The following is a 14724-nucleotide window of genomic DNA, read 5'->3' on the forward strand; positions in this document are numbered from 1 at the left end:
TGCGGGGCTGTCTGAGTCTGTGTACACCAGATGCAGGGCTGTCTGAATCTGCGTGCACCAGACGCGGGGCTGTCTGAGTCTGCGTGCGCCAGATGCGGGGCTGTCTGAGTTTGCGTGCACCAGATGTGGGGCTGTCTGAATCTGCGTGCGCCAGATGCGGGGCTATCTGAATCTGCGTGCACCAGACGCGGGGCCGTCTGAGTCTGCGTGCGCCAGATGCGGGGCTGTCTGAGTCTGTTTGCACCAGATGCGGGGTTGTCTGAGTCTGCGTGCGCCAGACTGGCAGGCTGGCTGGCTGGCTGGCTGGCTGACTGGCTGGCTGGCTGGCTGGCTGTCTGGCTATGTGAACCGGACGCGGGTTGGCTTTCTGCAGTGTCCGCTCAGCTGAGCTCTCCGCCAGAGACGCGCGCTGTCTGCGGGCAGTTAAGTGTCCTGGCAGAGGCAATGGTTGTCTGTGGGGGGCGGATCGGTCGAGTCGTCCGCCAGAGACCGGCTGTCTGCGGGCGGATGAGTTTTCCGACTCAGACACTGGCTGTCTGTTGCGGCAGCCCCAGCGTGTCTGTTCATCGGAAAGATTGCCTGCGGGCAGCGGCATTCCCTAACACAGACACTGGCTGTCTACAGGGGCAAGACGAGTTGAGCTGCCTGCTGGAGATGGGTCTCCTGACACTGACTCTGCCCGTTTGTGGTGGCATACTCGCCCGGAAAGTTTGCTGGCTGATTGCCGGTGCGGCCAGAATGGATGTATCTTCCCGCGTGCAACAATGACTGCGTTCATCTGCCCAAATTGGTTGCCAGGAACAATTTGCTTCTTAATCGGCTCTCTCATGATGGGGGAAAACATGCCGTTGCGCGTTGTCTGCTCGTGCTTCCAGCCATGTAAGCTGCCTGTCGCTCTCCAGTCATAAGTCGTCCCATGATATAGCTTAAATGGAGTCACGCGTCGCATTCGGTTTACCCGCTACATACTGCGCGGGTTTGTGGTACGAAGTCGCCTCTCGTTGCTCATGCGTCCTCATACGGCGGCTTGCGACGCGTAAGCAAGTTATCTGATCGCTACCATATATGCACATGTGGTGCACATGATGTCCCTTTCTGCGGTCGCGCGCGTATCTCTGTGTGAGCGCCAACTAGTGTTTGTTGGCCCAGATACGACGCACATATTCCGTTGTTGCGTGACACCCGTGGACGCCAGTCAGACGTCTCATCGCTACAGCCGGCCCGCTGAAGCTAAATCTAGACGCGTCCTGATCCGCTGAGCACGTCTTTCACGTGCTTCTGAGCTGGTTTTGCGTCAGGCATATGTCGCCAGCTCGCTGATCGCAGGGATGTGTCGCCAGCTCGCTGATCGCGGGGATGTGTCGCCAGCTCGCTGATCGCAGGCATGTGCCGCCAGCCCGCTGATCGCAGGGATGTGCCGCCAGCTCGCTGAACGCAGGGATGTGTCGCCGGTGATGCGGCACATCCCTGGCGGCATGTGTCGCCAGCTCGCTGATCGCGGGGATGTGTCGCCAGCTCGCTGATCGCAGGGATGTGCCGCCAGCTCGCTGATCGCAGGGATGTGCCGCCAGTGATGCGGCACATCCCTGGCGGCATGTGTCGCCAGCTCGCTGATCGCGGGGATGTGTCGCCAGCTCGCTGATCGCAGGGATGTGCCGCCAGCTCGCTGATCGCAGGGATGTGCCGCCAGTGATGTGGCACATCCCTGGCGGCATGCGCCGCACTCTGTCGGCTCCGGTTATCCCGGCCGAGTATGTGAAGCCTCAGCACGGTCCGGACACGTTACGCCAGTGTCTCGGCGACCCATCCGGAGCGGTGACGCGCGGCGACCGAGCCTGCCGAGCCAGCATCGCCGCAGGAATGAGGCCGCCAGAGCGCGGCGTCAGCCGTCGGCGCAGTGCGCCCGGCCCGCGGGACATGATGGCCTCCCGCCGTGAGTTTGACCCGCCGCAGGAATGAGGCCGCCAGAGCGCGGCGTCAGCCGTCAGCGCAGTGCGCCCGGCCTGCGGGACATGATGGCCTCCCGCCGTGAGTTTGACCATCGCCGCGGGAATGAGGCCGCCAGAGCGCGGCGTCAGCCGTCAGCGCAGTGCGCCCGGCCCGCGGGACATGATGGCCTCCCGCCGTGAGTTTGACCTTAGTGGTGAACGCGGACCTTTTCAGTTTAAGCAAGCGTTTCAAGTGGGACTGAGGATCTGAAAGCGAAGGGATGCGCGTCTGCCCTGAAATGTGTGATGCGGGATCGTACGAACCTTGAGAGGTTTGGGTCATCGCAGTATAGGTGGCGCCGTCGCTATAGGCAGCACTGTCGGCTGGCGACGCTTGGTTGCGCAGGTGGCGCTGACAGTCTCGTGATTGAAAGGCAAGCACACATTTGGATAATGTGCTTGGTTAGCTCCACCACCAACAGGGACAAGCCACGGCATCTATGGATAGCAACGATAAAATACTTGGGGATTTTATCTGATTCCCTGTTGACACCAGTCTTCAGGGCTTACAGCGCGGGCATTGTCTTGCAAAGACGTTTGTCCTGCATCGAGCTGGCACGCACCTAGGTTGCGTGCCAGCTTTCTGCTCTCGCACGGGGGGAGGAGCGGACGTTTCGTCTCGCGAGGCCCGCCTGTGTCAGTCCTCCCGCCGTAGTTTGTGTAGCTTGAGCCGTGGATGATAGAGCTATGACGTGTTTCCGCGCGGTGAACGCTGACTTTGGCCTCCGCCGCGGCTGCAGCCTCCTCTGTTATGGCTTCTCGTCGGCTGCCAGCGCTTCATCCACGTCTTCGCTGACCCAGTTCCCTCGTCCGCCGTCGTTGGCCGGTGGTAGCTCCGCCGCTCAGTCTCCATGACGCACGAGTTCATTAGGCGGTGAACGCTTGCCCTGTGGCCTCATCTCGAGGGCGGGCCGCCAGCTGGCCGCAGGACGGCGTTCCCAACATTGCGCGATGTGGGACCCAGCGGCATCGGCGGCGGCGGCGGCGGCGGCGGCGGCGGCGGCGGCGGCGGCGGCGGTGGCGGCGGCGGCCTGCGTCGTCGCCGTCTGGCCCTCTGTTGATCGTCGCCGTAAACATTGACGCCGTTTTCGCGGCAGAGCTCGCCTCTGGGTGGGCCCGGGGCGCCGGTGTGTCGCAGTTAGCCCGGGGGCCGACGCCCAGGTGCACGGCGCTGCGATCTCTGGCCAGAGCCCGCACAGCCGCAGGCAATCGAGCCGCCCCGACGCCCCGCTCGGCGGCCGCGGGACCTGCTGTTGGCTAAGCTGAGGTGGTCGCTTTGTGGCGGCGGAAGTGATCACGTCAGGGGCTGGCCGCTGTGTCACCTTGGTCGTCATCAGCAACGGCATATGGAGGAGCTCGGACCCGACGAGGGTGAGCAGGACCTGTGTGTCGCGGCTGGGACGCTTGGTTTGCTGATATGCGAACCTACCAACGTGAACGCGGCGTTTTAGCTTTGGGGTTGTTCAGCGGTCTTGGGGATATTTTAGCTCAGTTTATTTTGTTAAGACTCACCGTAGTTAATTCATCTTCGTGTCCTGAATGCACTGCACAGACTGCTAGCCACTGAACCAAACGCGCTCTGCCATCTTTGGGCTATGGCAACTACGTGGATTGTATAGATGGCGCTAGCGAAGCATGGTAGATATCGGTATAGGTTGTTAGAGACGCTACTAGGAAACGACGATGTCGTAATGCCAGGACCAAGTATGGCGCGGCTCCATAAACCACTGGAGGAACGCCCATGTTCGCCATTCGCTGCGCCTCCGTGGCTGAGCAGGTACATTCCATCTGGTGCGATCACCGGCTCGGCTCGCATGCCTCACGTCGGAGATCAGCACTCTTCAAAAACGTTCGCTAGCAGTATTGTATTTCCATGCACGTGGCATTCGAAGGTGGCCCGGGAATGCGCGTTTAAAATGTGTTGGATATACACTGGGGTAGGCCATCGCCCACGTTAATGACAGCCGGAGGTCAAGGACTCACCTCCTGAGCGCGTTCGTAAATCGGACGCTAATGACAGCCGGAGGTCAAGGACTCACCTCCTGAGCGCGTTCGTAAATCGGACGTTAATGACAGCCGGAGGTCAAGGACTCACCTCCTGAGCGCGTTCGTAAATCGGACGTTAATGACAACCGGAGGTCAAGGACTCACCTCCTGAGCGCGTTCGTAAATCGGACGTTAATGACAGCCGGAGGTCAAGGACTCACCTCCTGAGCGCGTTCGTAAATCGGACGTTAATGACAGCCGGAGGTCAAGGACTCACCTCCTGAGCGCGTTCGTAAATCGGACGTTAATGACAGCCGGAGGTCAAGGACTCACCTCCTGAGCGCGTTCGTAAATCGGACGTTAATGACAGCCGGAGGTCAAGGACTCACCTCCTGAGCGCGTTCGTAAGTCGGACGTTAATGACAGCCGGAGGTCAAGGACTCACCTCCTGAGCGCGTTCGTAAATCGGACGTTAATGACAGCCGGAGGTCAAGGACTCACCTCCTGAGCGCGTTCGTAAATCGGACGTTAATGACAGCCGGAGGTCAAGGACTCACCTCCTGAGCGCGTTCGTAAATCGGACGTTAATGACAACCGGAGGTCAAGGACTCACCTCCTGAGCGCGTTCGTAAATCGGACGTTAATGACAGCCGGAGGTCAAGGACTCACCTCCTGAGCGCGTTCGTAAATCGGACGTTAATGACAGCCGGAGGTCAAGGACTCACCTCCTGAGCGCGTTCGTAAATCGGACGTTAATGACAGCCGGAGGTCAAGGACTCACCTCCTGAGCGCGTTCGTAAATCGGACGTTAATGACAGCCGGAGGTCAAGGACTCACCTCCTGAGCGCGTTCGTAAGTCGGACGTTAATGACAGCCGGAGGTCAAGGACTCACCTCCTGAGCGCGTTCGTAAATCAGACGTTAATGACAGCCGGAGGTCAAGGACTCACCTCCAGAGCGCGTTCGTAAATCGGACGTTAATGACAGCCGGAGGTCAAGGACTCACCTCCTGAGCGCGTTCGTAAATCGGACGTTAATGACAGCCGGAGGTCAAGGACTCACCTCCTGAGCGCGTTCGTAAATCGGACGCGGCCGTGGCGAGATGAAGACAATGGCGTCGTAACATACAATACGCTTGAGGTTACTGCTAATGAAGGTTGGTTTTCAGTGCCCATGGCTGGTGCAGCGGTCGTCTGTAGCTCAGCACTGCATCGGTGCTGGTTTCATGCGTCATGTATAGCACACAAGGCATTTGGTGACGGTGGACAACATGGTTTCCTGGAACCATCCGCCAACTTCCACCATTTGAGATGCCCGATGTTTGCACGGCTAGGTTTGGAAGATGCTCTTTTCAAAGTCAGCATATGCAACGAAGTCATGCCTGTGCCGCTTGCAGCAGCTCAGGTGGCGTTTCCGGGCATGACCACACGACCAAACGGTCGCGGGATTAGAAAAGCCTCGGACTTGAGCTCTTGTTTGTGTTGTGCTGGCTGACTGAGCTCGCAGCCAGCCAACCAACATGTCTGAAAGACTGTCCACTTGGCTGTCCGTTCCGGTACAGGGTGTCACTGCCCGCGTGGCGCGTGACCAGTTTGTCCGTTTGTCCGTGTCCTTGGTGCTCTGAGCGTCGTTTCGAGACAAATAACGGAATGAATAACGAGAAACGCAGACGGGAATGCAATGAGGCGGCGTGCCCACCGTGGTCGCACTGGTCACCCATTTGCGGCTTGCGCGGTCGAGGGCTCGTGTCCATTTTTGCTTCCCGGCCTGGACGGTGGACGCTGCGGCCGCGGCGGTGCAGCCGGGCTGCTACAGGAACGACCCGTTCCGCCGTGGTCGGTTGTGGTCTGCCGTGGTCGGTTGTGGTCTGCCGTGGTCCGCCGTGGTCTGCCGTGGTCCGCGGTGGTCCGCTGTGGTCCGCTGTGGTCCGCCGTGGTCCGCCGTGGTCTGCCGTGGTCTGCCGTGGTCCGCGGTGGTCCGCTGTGGTCCGCGGTGGTCCGTTGCGGTCCGCCGTGGTCCGCTGGTGGTCGGATTCGGCGGCTCCTGGCGTCCGACTGGTCTCTGCGGCCGCGGTAAAGCAGTCACCGGCAGCGCGACTATTACGTGGCACTGGATCAGTTTCGGAGTACGAAGATTATGCCAATCGTGAACGAGCTCACGTAAACTGATATTTGGTACGCGTGTATTGATGTATGTAAAATGATGCTTATTGCAATGTTTTGGAACGGGAATATTCTAAAGAAAACAGATTTTGCAGCGATATAGCATATTTAGAGAAACCTTCCCTAGGCTGAAATATCTGACGTCTGTTTGTTCATTTGCCATGCAGGCTGCATTTAGGTTGTGTAGAAAGTTGTATGATATGTTATATGTTATATGTTTTTCTCAGTGTTTTCTGCTCGTGAAGGAAGTAAAGATGTCTGAATTATGGATCGCTTTAATGTCGCAGGAGGACAGCGCGAACTAGTACCAGGGTTTAATGTTGGATACAGGGGTATGGACTCGCTTCAGGTATTGTTCTTGAGCTGTTCAGAATTAGATTCCACATCCCAGGTTCCACAAAATCTATTTTTGATTTAGGTTACTTGAACGAAAACTTGTTATGTTTCTTGATACCTTATTGAGAGGATAATGCATGCTTTTTAGCAGCTAAGACCGTCACGAATAATCGTATCCTAATGCAGCTCTGCGAAATGAAATTGTAAGCTCAAGCTGTAAAAGCCGATTCATTTTATCTCTGTATTTACGTCAGCTATGTGTTCAAAAATCAGCTTGACTGCATCAACACCTAGTTATGTATGCTTGCATTTTTTTCCTATTTTACGACACGTTTCTTTCTGTGCGTTTTTGCGTCGCAGTAACTGCTGTTTGAAAGTGTTTTGGTAGCAAAAGTATCTGAGAACTTGACAGCGGCAGTTCGGATTCACCGGCAATGGCACATGTTTATTGCCTCCAGATGACTTTCGATCAAAACGAACTGCGTGCCCTGGGGAAGAAACGTGCATTATTGGGGATGACGGCGACATTCTATGCTGAAAAGAGGCGTCCTCCCCTGCTGCGTCGTACCATGACGATAGATCAGGGTTCACCAAATATGACATATTTTTAACCCAAGTCTTTTTTAAAGTCGGTCTGAATTAGCCCCGCTGCGAGCGTTGCAGCCGATGACAAGTAGTGCAGTCTCCAGTAGTACCGGCGCCGCGGCCTGTCTGCCTGGAGCCGCGTCTTCGCCGTGGCGCCGCTGATCACGTGCGCACGAAACGTTACGGCACTCGGTGGGTTCGGGCTAGTCACGTGACCTCTGGAGTTTTGAGTATATGGAGCGTCCGAGCAGGTCACGTGGCGGGGGCGGGTGCCAGTCGGACGTGCCTGTGATGGGAGCGCCGCTCTAGTGCGCCGGGGGCCGGACATGCCTTCCGTCCCCCGCGCCAGGTCTGGCCAGGGCGCGATCGCCCGTCACTGGAAGACAGAGAACCTCCTCCGATGATTCACTCCTCGCGAGCAATGCCACTCCGGGACGTCTGGTCGTATAAGATGAAAGATGCTGTTTTGTCACCTGTGACGGCTGCACATTGGCCTATGACGTCACGTTATGACGTCATGCTGTGGTTAGTGGGCACGGAAGACCATCGAGGTGGCCGTAACCGTAGCTGGGTAACCGTCGCGATGCCCCCGTCCCCATGCACTCACGGAACATGGGCGCCATATGACCATCGTAGTCGGTGTGCCCCGGAGCCCAAATCATCATCACCGACGGAACATACAGTAGTTATGGAGCATATAGCCATTACTGCATCTCGCCTCGCTACTTTTTCACTGACATTGTATATCCACGAGTGGGCTATCGGGACCAAGCCACTGAAAGACATTGAAAACCCCAAGGTCTGTGTTGTTTCCACTTCGTTGTAATGAAAGTGACGCTTCATTCAAATTTTGCCTCCCTGATCCGGTTTTGGATCGGGGGTCCGGCTTTGGATCGTTATCGAGTCCATTTCCACGAACCTGCTCATTCTGTAATGGACGCTCAAGATAGTACAATCGAAAGAACGAACTGACGGAACGAAATGAAGTATGTCGGTTTCCTCAATGCATGTATCTCTTTGAACGTCTTATTTCTACTCTTGAACTCTTGGAACGGATGGCTGAATTACTGATAAGCTTGCTTGTGTTCCGGCCTCTGTTTTGTGAGACAGGGGCTCCTGATGAAACTGGCTGACTCGAGCGAGAGGAAGTCTCAGTCCGCTTCTCCTTCCATTCATGAGCGAACGTACAGCCTCTGGGTGGCATGCGATTGGGCGCCTCTGTGATGAACTGATGTGGTCTGACCTTCTGCCGGTGGGTAGTTCTGCTGTCAGAACGTGCTCTTGAAACACCTCTCGGGTGTTTTTCCCCCGGCGACATCTTCTTTTTGACGTCACAGATTCGCCGAGAGCCACCGTGTTATCCTCTCAATGAGCGAGACCGGTGCGCCGGGCTCGTGGCCCTCACATGGCCGACTGCCGACTAGTCACGTGACCACTCCCCGCCGCAGAGGAGGGTGGAACCTGTCGGGGGCAGCGAAGCTGACCTCGGGCAGATGACTCAGGGCCGACAGACGCTATATTCCTGAGCCGGGTGCGGGGCGCACCACGTGCGCTTATTTGGGGAAGTGGCGTCACGGGCCGCGCCTGACGGCCACCTCCTCTTCCGGGCGGCAGCAGGACAGGACTCGGAGGGCCGGCCGGCCGCAGCGGCGGCGGCGATGGCGGCGGCCGGCGCCCGGGACTGGCTCGTGAGCGTGTGAGGCCCACAGTCTGAGAGCTCGCTCTGCTTAGTGTCGAGTGCCGAGAGATTAGTGGCCTGACCGTGTCTGGAGAAGCAAAAATAGCTGTAGCTGATGCCGGGGCGATTACGACTTGCGGAAGGAGCGAGTTTAACGGCGAAACATGAGGTCAGCAGAGCATTTATGTGCAAGAGAACATAGCACAGCCGGAGTAGCAGCGCCTTATAAGGAGCTGCTGGTCTTCAAATACTGACGGCTTCACTCAGGACCGGTTTGTCTCCGTCGGTGTGTCCGCCGCTGGGGGAGGGAGCTCATCGATACCCCAGTGCCGGCGATGGCTTCCGCCCGTCCGGCGTGGACACAGACAGCTCTCCCCCTCCCGCCGTCCCCGGCTGCCGTGCCGACGCGCCGCGAGCGCCTCCTCGTCTCCCGCGGTGGCAGCGGCGCGGCCGGTCCGGCCTGCAGCCGACGCAGCCGGCCGGACCGCCGCGATCCGACCGACGCGCCCAAATAAGGCTGCACTCCAATTGGTGGGGCGGATTAGCGGCGGGCGGCGGACGCCATATGAGGCGCGGACCGGCACCCGCCGTGCTCTGACGTAGCGCTCGTAAGGGCGGTGACGTGACGCCGTGTCCATAGTCGGAGCAGGGCGGCAGAATGAGCTCCAACAGCTCATGCCGCGCTTATGCGATAATTGGACGGCGGGAAGTGGTGACGGAGCATTGCGTAAGGCAGCGTGGGCACGGGCGCGGGGCGCACCCATGATAATGTTCACGTGCTCGCCGGTGCCGTTGCCGTGAATGGTCGACGGGCGCGCGCATCGAGAATAAATAATAAGCGACTGCCCTCGTGATGATGGTAGCCATGTAGAAACGTCTGTCGTTTATGTACATCATTGACTTTCAAGCGTATACAAGATCGGTCAAGCATACATCTTGGCCCGATCGGAGGGAGAGACCAGCGAATGACGAGCAACCAGGTCGGCCGCGCGACGGGCTCGCCACGTTGTCATTGTTGGCCGCGCGAGGTAAGTTGTCTGGGCGCCCGGATGCCCAACAGGTCGCTGGTGGGAGTGAGGGTCAAAAGAGTGGACTGGCTGAAGACGGCTTGTGCGGCGCGCGGGAGATCTTCCGTATCGCGCCTCTCAAGTTACAATGTTTCTGGTTGGAATGGGAATGACGCGTGTTCAGTTTATGAGACGGACGTGCACGGAATTGTTTAAGCTGTGCTGCCTAAAGATCAGGAACAGGTAACTTCATAGCAGGTATCTTGATGGAGCCTCGAAGTCCGAACTGGTCGAGGTCGGTGTCCCAAGGGAGGCGTGGCGCGCCGATCGATACCGACGCCGACCGATGGGGCACGGCTTCACTGAAGACCGTCAGGTCACTGGCGAACGAGCATGCCAAGAGTTTGAACTCAGTATGCCAGGCATCTCTAGCTATGCAACGCCATAGGATGAAGCTAACTTTCCAGAGTTGGCGAGCGGGGCAGCTTCTTCCTGTGCATCCCTCCTCTTCAATCCGTCAGCCCAGTAGCTCAGCCCAGACAGATCATGCTCCTTTGGTGTCGAAACACTGCATTCCTTAGATAGTGAGAGGATGGAGGAAATTCTTTGAATTTCAGCATAGCACGCCTTCTGCTGACTTCACTACGTCATTTCTCATCCCTGTGCTGTCACTCGCATGTGAAGGACATGTTGAAGTGATCTGTGAAATACGCAATGCAGCACACACTTTCTCATTCAATTCATTAATATCACAAAGCTCAGCCATGACGAGTTTCAAAAGCATTCCTTTCGCCTCTAAACCCTACAATCCGAATGCCGATCAAACAATCTGAATATCCGAGGTCTCAACTAACTGCGCAGGTGCCTGTCCCTGGCGGCACCTTTATCGGGACGCACGAACGCTTCCTTCCAAGGACGCGTGCCGGCGACACATTAGCACACGTCCAGGTCCCGCGCTCCCAGCGCACCCACGCCTTGCCCGAAATGCGATGGCCTACGGTACATGGGGATGGGGGCCGGCGCCGCCCCAGTCGGCTGACTGCCGTTCGGGCCCCGCCCTCAGCCTGTGGCCCATGGTGCGCCGGTCCTCCCGCCAGCGACTGCAGAGCGCCGATGTGACACCCGCGCACCGCTGCACCGGGCATTCGGGCGGGCCCCGCCCTCAGCCTGTGGCCCATGGTGCGCCGGTCCTCCCGCCAGCGACTGCAGAGCGCCGATGTGACACCCGCGCACCGCTGCGCCGGGCATTCGGGCGGGCCCCGCCCTCAGCCTGTGGCCCATGGTGCGCCGGTCCTCCCGCCAGCGACTGCAGAGCGCCGATGTGACACCCGCGCGCCGCTGCGCCGGGCATTCGGGCGGGCCCCGCCCTCAGCCTGTGGCCCATGGTGCGCCGGTCCTCCCGCCAGCGACTGCAGAGCGCCGATGTGACACCCGCGCGCCGCTGCGCCGGGCATTCGGGCGGGCCGGCCTTCAGGGGACGGGGGCGCACCGCGTGCACCGCCGCCAGCGCCGCCGGCCGCCTGGCGGCGCGCAGCGGAAGCTCTGCCGTGTCTTCTGCTGCAAGCGAGCGGCGAAGCAGAGGTTTGTCGGCGTGCGATAGGCGAGGTAGTCACAGCCATGGCGTCCGGTATCGTTGAGAAGGTGGAGAAGTGGACAGTCCGCGAGGAGACCAAGACGGAGAACGGCCACACCAAGTACAAGAAGGAGGAAGAGCGTACCACGGAGGAGACCAAGGACGGCGGGACCAAGCGCAACACGGAGACCACCAAGGAGTTCTCCACCACGCCGGCCTCCAGTCGCTGCATCGAGGACAAGAGTTCCTCCTCCACCACCACCTCAAAGACAGATGGCGAGGACAAGAAGGACGCCTACATCCTCAGCGACATCGACCCGAAAGAAAACTTCTATTGCGTTCTCAATGGAAAATGCCTACTCAAAGACCCCAAGAAAAAAGGTATTTACCTCAAACTTTTGGCTAATATCAACGCAGTGTGTTTAAAGGGGGCACCGAAGCACGTGCATCTCTGGTTATTTTGTTTCATGGGTAAATAAGCACGTGATCGAGCGTGGGCACGAGAACGCAAGAGCATCAAATACTACATAAAATGCGCATAGCACGTTGAACATTAGGGGAATGGGCTTCCCGGGCCTCACGCCATGCGTTTTGGAAAATTTAGCACAATGCGTACGGTGGTGCATGGAAAGAAGCGACTCAAAGTACCTGTGGGCCGTGCCCCCGCCCTCCGCCCCTCCTCCAAAAAAACGGGCAGACTGCTTGTCTCCCGGTAATGAATGTCGACAATGAAAAAACTAAGATAGACATACAAATGTATGCAGGTTGAAAACACATGCCGTTATACGCCGTGCAAGAAGTTCGGCGCGCCTATGGCGCGCAAGAATGTCCGGAAAAATTTAAGCTTCACTCCTCCCCTCCCTTTGTTCCGAAATGATCATGAAGGACAATTTTTGATGGAACAACTAATGTAGACGGGAGGGACGTTTATTGAAAAAGGGTCCGTGCTGTGAATTTCATTACATGCTGGCTTCGGGACGACGGCCTTGTCAGCGTGCTAGAAGCTTCAGATATACTTTATCGATCTACTGATAGCGTCTGGTTATGTATGCACTGTCAGCTTAATGTCTCGGACCTGTGGACTGACGCTGTGGTATGCCATTCATCATGGCGTTACATCAGCTCAGCACCGCATCATTAGTTGTGGGCACGAGTGGACCTGACGGGCGGCGGCGGTGGCAGCAGCGGTCACTTCCGCTTCCGCCCAGCCGGCCGGCATCGGCCCAGCCGTGACCTGACCTGACCTCTCACTGCCAATGGCCGCTCGCCCAGCTGGCCATTGACAGCGAAAGTTCCATCGACAGTGAAGCTCTGTAGTGTCAAAAATCCTCATGCACTGAGGGATGTAAAAGTTCCGATGGACAGGTGTCATCACTTGCACCGTGCCTCCACACGCGGGTTCCGTCAAGAGCCGTTTCCGTGCCGCCGTCTGGACGACATTTCTTCTCCGTAATCCCTGGGGCGGCCGGCGCCGGCGCTGCGACGTCTCAGCCACTTCGCGGACGCCCCGGGACTAATGAACGGGCCGGCACCGCGGCGGCGGCGGCCGTGGCGCCTGCAGGGCGCTGGCTCATCAGCAGTCGGGTCGCACCGCCGCCGAGGCCGCCCCGTGACCCGGGCCGGGTGCACGTGGCCGCCCGCCGCGACATATACGGGCATGGCGCGGCGCGGCCACCTTTCTCCGCCTGGCGCCGCCGCCGCCGCGCGCCCCGTCGTGGACGGCAGCGACGCGCCGTCCACGACGGCCGTCGACAGCCACATCGTGCCGTCCCTCCGCGGGCCCGAGTTGCGCGCGGAGGACCTGATAATTGGGGATGCCGTGCCCCTCGCCGCCGCCGACGGGGGAGCGAGCGGCAGCGGTGTCATTGTCTCCGCTCGCGCCGGACGAGTGGTTGGGCGGCCGGCGACTGGACTGGACCGCTTCTGTGCTGCCCTGCCACCCCTCCCCACCCGGCGGCGCGGGCAGGCTCCTGGAATCAGCAGCGGTCGATGTGGTCTGGATCCCGGGTCGATATGCCATCCAAGCGGTCCTGGTGAGAGCCCTGTTTTCGCCTCGGTCACGGGTCGCCCAGCCCGGCCAGCGCAGGCGTCCTGCGCCTCACTGCTGACGAGTCAGGTCAGGGCAGGAGGTTCCGCCGCCGGCGGGTTAGGCCGGGTCAGGTCGGGTCAGGTCAGGTTAGGGGGCTCCGCCGCCGGTGCCGTGACTCCCGCTGATCGGTCGCGTCCGCTGTCCGCGCGTCGCGTGCCGTTGGCCGGCCGGCGTGACGGACGCGCGCGTGACGCACGCCGCGCGCAGCAGCGGTGGATCGCCCCCGTCGCTCGGCAGTGGCGTGCCCGGTGCCGGATTGGCGCGCGGGACGGCACGAGACGCCCGGCCCCCGATGATGGTCCGGGCTGTGTAGACATGTGTAATGTGTCGGGTCAGGTCGGGTAGGGTCCGGTCGGGTTATCAGACATCGCCGGGCCGATGTCAGCTCTCAGCGGTGCCACCTCACATCAGACGTGTTCTGAACTATGCTTGCCCAAGCCGCTTGTACACACGGCCCAAATGCTACTGTAACGTTCATCACGCACTTTTGGGCAACACTCGACATAGCTAGCTGCACACCTGTGCATGCTTCGCGTTGCATTGCTTCGTGTACGTAGACACACATACAGGCGCAACAACGGCTTTGCTGCTATCTAGGCAGTTCAATATAAGTTCAACAGTTCTTCAGTCTTTTTTATTGGAGGGTGTCACTGATGTCATCGACCAAACCTGTCCTCGCGTCGCGATAGGTGTATGATAGGGCCGTACACGCGAACTGAGTGGATCATGTTTTGGATTTAACCCGTCAACCTTCATCCGTTAGGTGATATGTTAACGCCTGTAGCATTCGAATGTGCCAGACCACCTTGACAGCATGCACGGGATTATCTTACCTTGGCCTAGTGCCAGCTGTGCTCGCTACTCACGGAGGCTGGTTAGCTGGGTAACTTTATGACGGCAATGCCGTGCTATTTCTGCCGCCCGAACTACAATAAACAATTCAGGGCAGGGTAGATCAGCTTCCTTTCGTCATAGTTTGCTGTCATTGGTGTTGACGTTAGTTGACATGCTGGGATCCGGATGACTTCACTGGCTGCAGTCTACGCTCCAGCGAGTCCTTTGGCGCCCCTGCGCCTTGTAGGGGTAGAACCTCAGTCGCGACGTCATGAAGGGAGGTCGTCCTCCTTCTGTGGGATGCTTCACGTTCGTGGCTGCGCCTGCCCGAACGCCATAAACCAGCGCGGGTCCTCACAACTGGGGTGTTTCGTGGACTGGCTTCCGCCGGCTCTCAGTGGGTCAGAAATATTGCAGCAGCTACGCAAATGGATGTAGGGACGTTTTCGGGAAAGCCGTGGATTGGTAATGTGGCCCGTCACATAGC

The 14724-nt window shown here is 58.7% G+C and overlaps 1 protein-coding gene across 4 annotated transcripts in view; it reads left to right on the forward strand.

Annotated features, from left to right (window-relative positions):
• The window catches only part of LOC119103567 (four and a half LIM domains protein 2), a 193128-nt gene that overhangs the window by 168869 nt on the left and 9535 nt on the right, over positions 1 to 14724 (forward strand). The gene's annotated exons all lie outside the window — the stretch shown is intronic.

This window comes from Pollicipes pollicipes, unplaced genomic scaffold, assembly GCF_011947565.3.
Source record: "Pollicipes pollicipes isolate AB1234 unplaced genomic scaffold, Ppol_2.1 Scaffold_5724;HRSCAF=6776_pilon_pilon_pilon, whole genome shotgun sequence".
In the NCBI taxonomy this organism is placed as follows: Eukaryota; Metazoa; Arthropoda; class Thecostraca; order Pollicipedomorpha; family Pollicipedidae; genus Pollicipes; species Pollicipes pollicipes.